The 12612-nt window shown below is 49.6% G+C and overlaps 1 protein-coding gene across 1 annotated transcript in view; it reads left to right on the forward strand.

Moving 5' to 3' along the window:
• Positions 1-1052: 1052 nt before the first annotated feature.
• Positions 1053-12612, forward strand: part of LOC142303122 (tetraspanin-11-like) — a 140889-nt gene continuing 129329 nt past the window's right edge. The window contains exon 1 of the mRNA XM_075344265.1: positions 1053-1243. The gene's annotated coding sequence lies outside the window, so the exon portion shown is untranslated. The remainder of the gene's footprint in view (positions 1244-12612) is intronic.

Consider the following 12612-nt stretch of genomic DNA (forward strand, 5'->3'; position numbering starts at 1 on the left):
CATCAACTGCACCGCCAGCACTGACCACAAGAGGGAGCCCCTAACTGGAAAACATATTCACAACATATTTCCCTTTATTAGAACTCCATGAGACCGTTCCTTTTGTTCCTCTACTGCACATGAGGTACGAGACATAGCTTTATCAGGAGAACTATATTATGTGTCTTGCCTCATGTGCAGGGCATAGCAGCATCTTAGGCATTAGATATAGTCACAGTTAGTTAGTTAGCTGATTCTGGTTGTAACCATGGATACCTAAGGTCCTGCAATGTCCTGCACATGAGCTAAGAGACATGGCTTCATCAGCAGAACTATACTATGTCTCTTACCTTATGTGCAGGTGTGACGCCCTGGCACTGCCAGGTGGTCACAGAGAAACAATATACCCGACACAACACCATCTCACATCAGGTACCATCTACCACAAAAGCCTAGCCACCCCCCTCAGGGTAAGAAGGACACACCAGTGGGCGGGACCAGGCGGATTGGGAGCGCCCACCTAGGTATTAGATGTAGTCACAGTTAGTTAGCTGATTCTGGTTGTAACCATGGATACCTAAGGTCCTGCAATGCCCTTCACATAAGGTAAGAGACATTGCTTTATCAGAAGAACTATACTATGTGTTTTACCTTATGTGCAGGGCACTGCAGGATCTTAAATAGTAGGTACCCATGGTTATGAACATTCATATAGTCACAGTTAGTTAGTTGCTAGTGGTCATAACCATAGATACCTAAGGTCCTGCAATGCCCTGCAAATGAGGTAAGTGACATAGTGAATCAGAAAAAAACTGTAATTGGAGGTATTTGTTAATATTATTATTATTATTATTATTATTACACCTACTACATATTGGGATAGGATCTTGGAGATGGGATTAACCCTTTAAGTGTCAAACTAAAGAAACAAACAAAGCGCTGGAGGCAAATTACTACTTCCTCCAGTAGATGGCAGCAGTCAACTACCATGGCGGCTCACGTCTACGTGGAAAAAGTTGGAGCGCGCCCAAGTAAAAGTTCAATTAACTTTCCTCGTCATTCTCTGAAACTATCATAACACAGGATCTGCCTCAGTCAGCCTAATGATGAGACATGCTCGTTAAAAGCCGCTGTCTCATGCTCAATAAAGCCACGAGCTCTTGGAAAAAAAAAAAACCCTTCATCATTGATTACGTTGTGTTTGGTTCAGTTTCCGCAGAGGACACATAAAATTCTCCTGTTCAACAGTAAACACAACAAGGCGGTAAGTGCAGGCTGCAGAATCCCATGTTATAGCATTTAATACTGATTATGCCATTGTAGATACGTCCTTTGCATTTGTTTTATAGATGTAGCAGAGCTGGATGTGTCATTTATCCGTTTCGCTTGTGCATGATGATCACTCACAGCAGTCCTATGTAAAACCCTTTAAGGAAACCTCCTGTATTTGCATGGTGGCGGATATAGTGTATATTACGTGCATATTTGCAGAAGTTCATCCATTCCTATAAGTGACTTGGATGTAGTTATAGCTGATTTACGTTAATCATATTGTATTTTGTCTTCTTTGACGTGTGCTGATGTAGCAGAGTTGAATATGCGTCGCTGAGTAGCATAAAAGCTGTGTAAGTGGAGATGATGTATGTATGGATTACATGCATCATCACCGTGAACAAATCATTATATCCCAGCCCGGACACTTTGTTATCTTTTTATGATTTACGCTTTAATTTTGACATGATCTCTCTGCTATAAAAAGAATTGGAACATTTTTTGCTATAAAATTTAACTTAAATATTTACCCTATAAAAGGGATTTATTATAATGTGGTTATTAGAAATGTTTGTGCATTGTTTTCCTCTATACCGTTTTGTGCATACAGCTCCGATGCAGACCTATATGTTTCCATAGCTAAGGAATAGGAAATAGACCTCTGTATAGTCAAATTGTGTAGCCATAAACCCCGTTGTTGTCAGTATGCAGTTGAAACCAGAAGTTTCCCTCCGTTCTTTATACAGACACATCTGCAGGTTTTTCCCTCCATTCTCTATACAGACACATCTGCAGGTTTTTTCCTCCACTCTCTATACAGACACATCTGCAGGTTTTTTCCTCCACTCTCTATACAGACACATCTGCAGATTTTTCCCTCCGCTCTCTATACAGACACATCTGCAGATTTTTCCCTCCGCTCTCTATACAGATACATCTGCAGGATTTTACCTCCCCTTTCTATATAGATACATTTGCAGGTTTTTCCCTCTGTTCTCTATAAAGACACATCTGCAGATTTTTCCCTCCGCTCTCTATACAGATACATCTGCAGGATTTTACCTCCCCTTTCTATATAGATACATTTGCAGGTTTTTCCCTCTGTTCTCTATAAAGACACATCTGCAGATTTTTCCCTCCGCTCTCTATACAGATACATCTGCAGGATTTTCCCTCCGTTCTCTATAAAGACACATCTGCAGGTTTTTCCCTCCCCTCTCTATATAGATACATTTGCAGGTTTTTCCCTCTGTTCTCTATAAAGACACATCTGCAGGTTTTTCCCTCTGCTCTCTATAAAGACACATTTCCCTCCGCTCTCTATACAGATACATCCGCAGGTTTTTCCCTCCACTCTATATAAAGACACATCTGCAGGTTTTTACCTCCGCTCTCTGTACAAACACATCTGCAGGTTTTTCCCTCCGCTCTCTATAGAGACACATCTGCAGGTTTTTCCCTCCGCTCTCCATAAAGACACATCTGCAGGTTTTTCCCTCCGCTCTCTATAGAGACACATCTGCAGATTTTTCCCTCCGCTCTCTATACAGACACATATGCAGGCTTTTCCCTCCGCTCTCTATACAGACACATCTGCAGGTTTTCCCTCCGCTCTCCATACAGACACATCTGCAGATTTTCCCTCCGCTCTCTATACAGACACATCTGCAGGTTTTTCCGTCTGCTCTTTATAAAGACACATCTGCAGGTTTTGACACGAAATCAGAATAAACTTTTCCCATTTTGGGTCAATTAGGAACCAAAATTATTTATATTTACGAAATGCCAGAATAATGAGAGAGAGAGAATGTTTTCAGGCACTTTTATTACTTTCTACAAAGTGAAAGGTTTCCCTCCATGTTATTAGTATTTGTTGCCATTGCCCTTACACTGTGTGACTTGGGGTAAACGTTTTGGATCTCCTTCCAGAAGCTTCTCACAATAGTTGGTAGGAATTTAGGCCCATTCCTCCTGACAGAACTGATGTATCTGAGCCATGTTTGTAGGTCGCCGCTCACACCGGCCTTTTCAGCTTTGCCTATAAATTTGCAATAGGATTGAGATCAGGGCTTTGTGATGGCCACTCCAAAACATTGACTTTCTTATCCTTAAGCCACTTTGTAACCAGTTTGGCAGTAGCTTCCGGTCATTGTCCTTTTGGAAGACCCATTTCCGCCCAAGCTTTAAGTTCCTGGCTGATGTCTTGAGATGTTGCTTCAGTATTGCCACATAATCTGCTTTCCTCATGATGCCATCTATTTTGTGAAGTGCACCAGTCCCTCCTGAAGCAAAACAACCCCAGAACAGGATGCTGCCTCCCCTGTGTTTTACAGTTGGGATGGTGTTCTTAGGCTTCAAAGCTTTTCCCTCCAAACATATCGATGGTCATACAGTTAAATTTTAGTTTTGTCAGACCACAGATCTTTGTCCCTGTGTGCATTTGCAAACATTAATCTGTTTTTTTTTATGTTTCTTTTGGAGTAATGGCTTTTTTTCTGGCAGAGTGGTCTTTCAACCCATGTTGATATAGTACTCGTTTCACTATGGATAATGACACAATCTTACCAGCTTCCTCCAGCATCTTCACAAGGTCTTTTGCTTTTGTTCTTGGGTTGATATGCACATGTCTGACAAAACCACATTCATCTCTGGTACACAGAAACACAGAACCCGTCTCCTTCCTGAGCGGTATGATAGTTGGACATTCTCATCTTGTTAGTACTATAATGCCTGATATAGCACAGCCAATCAAGAATAAAGGACAATCATAGCCAGTATAAAATCAGAAGCAGGAAATGCAGCAGCAAGAGTAAAGGACAATCATAGCTATTACAAAAGCATGAAATGCAGCAGCTAGAATCAAGGACTATCATAGGCACTATAAAAGCAGAAGCAGGACATGCAGTAGCCAGAATCAAGGACTATAATGTCTGGTATAGCAAAGCCAATCAAGAATCAAGAACTATCATAGCCAGTATAATAGCAGAAGCAGGAAACGCAGCAGCCAGATTCAAGGATTATAGTGCCTGATATAGCACACCCAATCAAGAATCAAGGACTATCATAACCAGTATAAAAGCAGACACAGGAAACGCAGCAGCCAGAATTAAGGACTATAATGCCTGATATAGCACAGCCAATCAAGGATCAAGGACTATCATAGCCAGTATAAAAGCAGACGCAAGAAATGCATCAGCCAGAATCAATGACTATCATAGCCAGTATAAAAGCATAAGCAGGATATGCAGCAGCAAGAGTAAAGAACAATCATAGCTAGTACAAAAGCAGGAAATGCAGCAGCTAGAATCAAGGACTATCAAAGGCACTATAAAAGCAGAAGCAGGACATGCAGTAGCAAGAATCAAAAACTATAATGCCTGGTATAGCAAAGCCAATGAAGAATCAAGAACTATCATAGCCAGTATAAAAGAAGAAGCAGGAAATGCAGCAGCAAAAATCAAGGACTATCATAGCCACTATAAAAGCAGAAGCAGGAAATGCAGCAGCTCACAACTCAGCCATAAAGATACAGAGAACAAAAAACTCCATTAAACACAGGGTAAATTGTAAGGCAGCATTCACATGTTCCATAATCTCTTCAAAGATGTATTGCTTTGCTGAGGTTTAAAAAAAAAACAAAAACCCAAAAAACAGCAATATGTGAATGCAGCCTAAAGATGGCACATGTGACAACACAGCAATGAAGATTAGCATGGTAGGAAAAGAGAATAGTGTCATATGCATTTTTAAGGGCAACTAAACGCTTTAGAATAGTATTGATTTCAACAAATGGAAACTTCATAGAATCCGGTGAATTCAAATTTGGAAAGATTCGCTCATCTCACCATGGTACTAAAATATTCCAATTTAGACAACTTTTCACAGAATGGTAAATACCTACAAAAGATGGAGAATATCTCACCGAACCCTCTGATTTTTATTAACTAAAGGGAATGAGAAATTCCCAGCTCATTTTTGAGCCCACATATTGGATAGACTTTACCAAGTAACGAAGATCCCCATCTGTTACCTTCTTCTTCGCTCGGATGTATTTCACCAGGCACAAAACACTTATTGAGTTCATGACTTATTAAAATTGCAATTTACCACGAGGGGAATCGGAATTGCACACAGATGGGGTAATTTAAGTTAAAAAGAACTCCGAATTGAATGTGTTATTTTCCTTCTGCGTGTTCGAGCTTCCTTTCACTGCTTAAGAATAGGTAATTTAGCTGCGGAAGACACGGCAAATTCAGGTCAACAGAGGTTTTATTCTCTCCGCAGCTTATTAGAAATATAGGTAATTACACAGAGAAAGCTTCTGTACAATCGTAATGATCGGAAAGATAAAACAAGATGGATGAGTGAACCTCCTTTCATAGACTTGACCCCATAGTTGTAGGATAGGGGATAACATCATTATATTGTGCTGCCGGAGTGCACTGGCCTACCATAGAATCAGAACCTCAACCATGGGCTCTGACTCCGATACAATATTGGATCCAAAAAGTCAGACAGAACCTCATTCGGAGATCATTTTTTTTTACATGGAGTCAATTTCTTGGTCCAAATTTTTGAAAAATCTTGGTAGAGATTGTTGCAGAGTCAATACCAATATCGTGGTTTGGTACAGACGATTAGACTATCTTCAGACTCTTGGTCAAGATCTGGACACAAATAGTACCTCCACTCCATTTGCAAAGTCAGTGAAGCTCTAGGAATCCTGCAGATTGTAGAAGATTTTGTTACCGGGTTTCCCCGAAAATAAGACATTGGCTTATATTATTTTTGCCCCCGGAAAATACATTAGGGCTTATTTCCGGGGAAACATGGGTTGGGAGTAAGTTGACTTGGCCCCCCAAAAAAGCAGAATCCCCCAATCATGAGAATCATACTAGACCATGGACATCTGCGTTGTTCCCAGGTCTGCGATCCTTGGCGGGCGCTCCTAGCAGGTATGCTCCACAGCGGTCCCCCATGCTTCTCATACACACACATTAGATCACACACAGACAACATTTGGTAATACTGTATTGCTTTTGGCCGGCAGAGAAACCTGAGACACAGTGCAGTGCAGCACAAGGACCTGCGGTGGAATACATCAATGAGTTCCACTGCAGGTCCTCCATGTGTTCCACCGCATGTCCTCCATGTGTTCTACCACAGGTCCTCCATGTGTTCCACCACAGGTCCTCCATGTGTTCCACCGCATGTCCTCCATGTGTTCTACCACAGGTCCTCCATGTGTTCCACCACAGGTCCTCCATGTGTTCCACCGCATGTCCTCCATGTGTTCTACCACAGGTCCTCCATGTGTTCCACCACAGGTCCTCCATGTGTTCCACCGCATGTCCTCCATGTGTTCTACCACAGGTCCTCCATGTGTTCCACCACAGGTCCTCCATGTGTTCCACCACAGGTCCTCCATGTGTTCCACCGCATGTCCTCCATGTGTTCTACCACAGGTCCTCCATGTGTTCTACCACAGGTCCTCCATGTGTTCCACCACAGGTCCTCCATGTGTTCCACTGCAGGTCCTTGCGTTAAACTGTTTATCAGGTTCCCTGAGCAGTACAGTATCACGAGATGTGTGTGCACGTTATACAGCAGGTCCTCAATGCACACCGTATGTCCCCCTGTTCGGGGTCTGATGAGTATGATTGCAGGGTCTTCTGTCTTCTTTCTTCCCAAGAAAAGAGAAACAAAATCATGCAGCTCATTGATAGTTATCTCTCAGCCAAGAAAATTGCCAAACTGCATAACGTGAGGCCATGACAGGAGGAATAATAAGAATTGAAGTCTGTCCAGGCATTCAAAAGCCAAGAGGCGGACGTCCAGGCAAAATATTGGAGTCAACAAGTCGCTCATCATGAGGTCTATTAGTCCTTTTGTGACAAACCCGGCAGTGGAGGCGGCTCGTATGCTCCATAATAGTGAGATCACAGATGTCCATACAAGTGTCGCGGGCGGGGAGGAGGGTGTCAACGCTGCGCTCTCCCACTGCTCGGGTCCGGCCGCCGCTGCTCAGCGGCTACTGCTGCTCGGTGGCTCAAGCGATAGGCCGGATCCTGGGGACTCGAGCGGCGCTCCTCGCCCGTGAGTGAAAGGGGTAATTTGTTGGTGGGGGGGGTTTGATTATTGTCCGTGACGCCACCTACGGTTGTGGTGATTATGTGGACACCACCGCTGCTCTGTCTGGGGATCCCGGGAGTGGTGGTATGGAGCAGCTAGATGTTGGTTTGCCCCTCCGTGGGTAGGGGGTTTGGTGATCCCGGGGCCCGATGATGGGGGGGTTAGGATGGCGGACAGGCGGGTTATGGGGCCTGTGGAGGTGCAGGGATGCAGGGGCAGCGCTGTGCCGCACGGCACGGAGGTACTCACTCAGCCCAAGGATGATGACACAGTTCACGGTAAACAAACGGCTGGTTGGACGGGTCCCTCGGACGGCTGCGGTGCTGATGTTCCCTGCAGTTAGCGGTGACGGTCACTTCCCTGCACCTAAGTATGGTTCTTTGGTAGCGATGGATTCCCACCGGTAACCCGCTCCCCAGCTTGGATATGAGCCGGAGGAGCCCCTCTCTTGCCCGCAGGCGCTGGCCCTGGGAAACTGGTGCCTTGGCGGTGGCGGTGTCTCCCCTTCACGGTTGGACTGTTGCCTTCAATCGGGACTTTGCTGCTGGGAGACCCGGAGGTCCCCTTCACTGACGGATTTGGCAAATTATGGCGACTCCTAGCCTTGCCGGGATCCGAAAGGCCCCTGCCACTGGTGCTGGCTTCTCTTTGTATACCGCTCCGGTACCGCCGGGCCACCACCCGTCCACGGTCCTTTCGGCAACCTCCGATCAGCCTCTCCTGCAGACGGTCACCACCGTCTACCAACCTTGCTGTCTCAGTCCGGGGCACACACCCGGACCAACTTCAGGCTTTCAAACTGTCACTTCCACTCCTTTCACTAGCTACTTTGCCACTTCCTTCTACTCTCAAACTCCACTCTTCACTGTTTACTCCTTCACTTCCCTAGCTTGACTGCTGGTTTTCCCGCCTCCAGGACTGTGAACTCCTCGGTGGGTGGTGCCAACCGCCTGGCCCACCCCCTGGTGTGAACATCAGCCCCTGGAGGAGGGCAACAAGGATTTGTGTTCTGACCTTGGTGTTCCTGCAGGGAATGTGGGGTGCGTGTGGTGTTGTGACCTGTGACCCCTGGCTTGCCCAGGGCGTCACATTCCCCCTTAGCAAAACGCAGACCGTCCTCGGGCTGCCCGTCCAACACCGGTTTTATTTTCCTTTTTTCTTTTTTTTTTTTTTTCTGAAAAAGATAAAACAACACAGTACAAGTAGAAAAACATCATCCCACAACGGGAGGCACTTTGCTTAAACGTTACGGTAACAAACGGTTGCGGCTGTCGCTCTCTCCCACCCAAGTAACCTGGCCCTGATGCTGCCCCTAAGAAACAGGCAGCACCCCTTGACCCCAGTCCTGAACCAAGTTACCCGAGCGGGATCTGTCCTTCCCCTCCAGAGGGTAGCCACCGGTTCCGGTGGTGGCTGGGCCCCAGCCTGCTCTACTGCGGGCCCTCCCTCCAATCTGCCTCTCCGGAGGCGGTACGGTGGCAGTTGCAACGGAAACATATTTGCAAGCCACTAACGTTTGTGGTTGCCCTGCAAGTTCACGGGCTTGTCCATAGGAGTTCCTATACAAAACCTTTCAAGCGGTCCCCACAGGGACAACGGTGCCGGCAACGGCCGGTTCAATCAAGCAGATAATCAGGTCACTTTTCGGTTATCACACATTTTCATTTTTCATCTTTTTCAAACTTTACAAACTTTTTCAAACTGGTGGTCCCAACGGGGACTGGACAACGGTGCTCCGCTGCCCTACTCAGAGTCCTCAGCATCACTTGAGGGAGGGGGTGTAGCGCTCACACGGGCCTCTTGGCTGCCCCTCAATTTTGCATCTAGGGCGAACCACCCCCTCTCTCCACAGTGCCGGGTGTACTGGACCAAGTCGCCCGGCATCAGGTTCCGACCGGGGTGCTCCTCTGGCAGATGAGCATTAACGTCCCGCCGGGCTATAAACACTTCGGCCTCAAGGCCCGGTTCATATATGAATCCATAGCCCCGGCGGACATCAAACCGCCTCACCTGCCCTTCATACAACGGGCCCCGGACACGGAAAGTTGCCTGACGGAGGTTCTCTTTCTCCCGGATTGCACGGGCCACCAACTCCGCCTTCTTTCTTTCCCTCTCCTCGATCTCCAGGCCCAACGGTACCGGCTCCCTGTCCCAGTACGGCGCTGCTGCGAGCTCCGGCGCACGGGTCGGGCCTCGCGGGACATTTTGGACGCTGCCCACTGTTAGGGATCTGGGCGGCAGGTCCCGCGGCTTCTTGGCCTTGGACGCCGCCTTGCAGCAGCAACCCGGCGCAACCTCAGCCGAGGTGTGGGGGATGGGCACAGGGGCTTTCCTCTGCTGGGCCTTCGGCACGGAACGGGCTTTCAGCTCCGGCTCGGGGGACTTCTCGGGGGACGTCTCCGGTTTGGGCTTCGGGGCTTTCCATGGCAGCACCTCCGGGCGGCTACCGACTCCGGCTGCAGGTCGGCCCGCCGGGGCGGGCATCTTGGGTATCGCTACCGGTTGCGGTGGCAGCGGGCCTAGTGGCAGGGTCACAGCTTCCGGGACGGGTGTCGAGGGAGGCAGCAGGGTGAGAGGGTTTAGACCGGGTCCCGCAGCCGCGATGACCGGCCCTTCAAGGGCATCGGGGCATGAGTCACTCACCCTCCCTTCCGCAGCTTCCTCCTCGCGTCTCCGCACGGTTGCTATCACGTCTGCCATGTCGGTCTCCCACTCCTCCATGAGGAGCTGCATTTTGACCTGCAGCCTCTGGTAAAGCTGCGCGGTCCGGATCTCCACCCACGCCGCGGCCCCTGGCGCGGGGGCTACGGTGCTTCTGGACAGCATCCACATGTTGCTGGCGGTATCTCCCAGGAACTAGATGGGTGCAGGGTCTTGGCGTCCCTGCTTTTATAGCCGCGCTCACATGCGACCAGCCGCCATTCCGTCTCTCTTAGCCTCTTTTCGGCTCCTCCTCTATCGGGGCGGGGTTTTGGCCTTCGCGCCTCTACTTCTCGAGAAGACGCTCGAGCGGGAACTTTTCGCGCCCAAGATGGCGGCTTCTGAAATTTTCTGGCCGGACACCTCCGGCGGTAACAAGGCGCACCTCTACCAGACGGCAGAGCGGTAAGATCCTGTTCGTGACGCCAAGTTGTCGCGGGCGGGGAGGAGGGTGTCAACGCTGCGTTCTCCCACTGCTCGGGTCCGGCCGCCGCTGCTCTGCGGCTACTGCTGCTCGGTGGCTCGAGCGATAGGCCGGATCCCGGGGATTCGAGCGGCGCTCCTCGCCCGTGAGTGAAAGGGGTGATTTGTTGGTGGGGGGGGTTTGATTAATGTCCGTGACGCCACCCACGGTTGTGGTGATTATGTGGACACCACCGCTGCTCTGTCTGGGGATCCCGGGAGTGGTGGTATGGAGCAGCTAGATGTTGGTTTGCCCCTCCGTGGGTAGGGGGTTTGGTGATCCCGGGGCCCGATGATGGGGGGGTTAGGATGGTGGACAGGCGGGTTATGGGGCCTGTGGAGGTGCAGGGACGCAGGGGCAGCGCTGTGCCGCACGGCACGGAGGTACTCACTCAGCCCAAGGATGATGACACAGTTCACGGTAAACAAACGGCTGGTTGGACGGGTCCCTCGGACGGCTGCGGTGCTGATGTTCCCTGCAGTTAGTGGTGACGGTCACTTCCCTGCACCTAAGTATGGTTCTTTGGTAGCGATGGATTCCCACCGGTAACCCGCTCCCCAGCTTGGATATGAGCCGGAGGAGCCCCTCTCTTGCCCGCAGGCGCTGGCCCTGGGAAACTGGTGCCTTGGCGGTGGCGGTGTCTCCCCTTCACGGTTGGACTGTTGCCTTCAATCGGGACTTTGCTGCTGGGAGACCCGGAGGTCCCCTTCACTGACGGATTTGGCAAATTATGGCGACTCCTAGCCTTGCCGGGATCCGAAAGGCCCCTGCCACTGGTGCTGGCTTCTCTTTGTATACCGCTCCGGTACTGCCGGGCCACCACCCGTCCACGGTCCTTTCGGCAACCTCCGATCAGCCTCTCCTGCAGACGGTCACTGCAGACGGTCACCACCGTCTGCCAACCTTGCTGTCTCAGTCCGGGGCACACACCCGGACCAACTTCAGGCTTTCAAACTGTCACTTCCACTCCTGTCACTAGCTCCTTTGCCACTTCCTTCTACTCTCAAACTCCACTCTTCACTGTTTACTCCTTCACTTCCCTAGCTTGACTGCTGGTTTTCCCGCCTCCAGGACTGTGAACTCCTCGGTGGGTGGTGCCAACCGCCTGGCCCACCCCCTGGTGTGAACATCAGCCCCTGGAGGAGGGCAACAAGGATTTGTGTTCTGACCTTGATGTTCCTGCAGGGAATGTGGGGTGCGTGTGGTGTTGTGACCTGTGACCCCTGGCTTGCCCAGGGCGTCACATTCCCCCTTAGCAAAACGCAGACCGTCCTCGGGCTGCCCGTCCAACAGCGGTTTTATTTTCCTTTTTTTTTTCTGAAAAAGATAAAACAACACAGTACAAGTAGAAAAACATCATCCCACAACGGGAGGCACTTTGCTTAAACCTTACAGTAACAAACGGTTGCGGCTGCCGCTCTCTCCCACCCAAGTAACCTGGCCCTGATGCTGCCCCTAAGAAACAGGCAGCACCCCTTGACCCCAGTCCTGAACCAAGTTACCCAAGCGGGATCTGTCCTTCCCCTCCAGAGGGTAGCCACCGGTTTCGGTGGTGGCTGGGCCCCAGCCTGCTCTACTGCGGGCCCTCCCTCCAATCTGCCTCTCCGGAGGCGGTACGGTGGCAGTTGCAACGGAAACATATTTACAAGCCACTAACGTTTGTGGTTGCCCTGCAAGTTCACGGGCTTGTCCATAAGAGTTCCTATGCAAAACCTTTCAAGCGGTCCCCACGGGGACAACGGTGCCGGCAACGGCCGGTTCAATCAAGCAGATAATCAGGTCACTTTTCGGTTATCACACATTTTCATTTTTCATCTTTTTCAAACTTTACAAACTTTTTCAAACTGGTGGTCCCAACGGGGACTGGACAACGGTGCTCCGCTGCCCTACTCAGAGTCCTCAGCATCACTTGAGGGAGGGGGGTGTAGCGCTCACACGGGCCTCTTGGCTGCCCCTCAATTTTGCATCTAGGGCGAACCACCCCCTCTCTCCACAGTGTCGGGTGTACTGGACCAAGTCGCCCGGCATCAGGTTCCGACCGGGGTGCTCCTCTGGCAGATGAGCAT

Source organism: Anomaloglossus baeobatrachus, chromosome 4 (genome assembly GCF_048569485.1).
Source record: "Anomaloglossus baeobatrachus isolate aAnoBae1 chromosome 4, aAnoBae1.hap1, whole genome shotgun sequence".
NCBI classification, from domain to species: Eukaryota; Metazoa; Chordata; class Amphibia; order Anura; family Aromobatidae; genus Anomaloglossus; species Anomaloglossus baeobatrachus.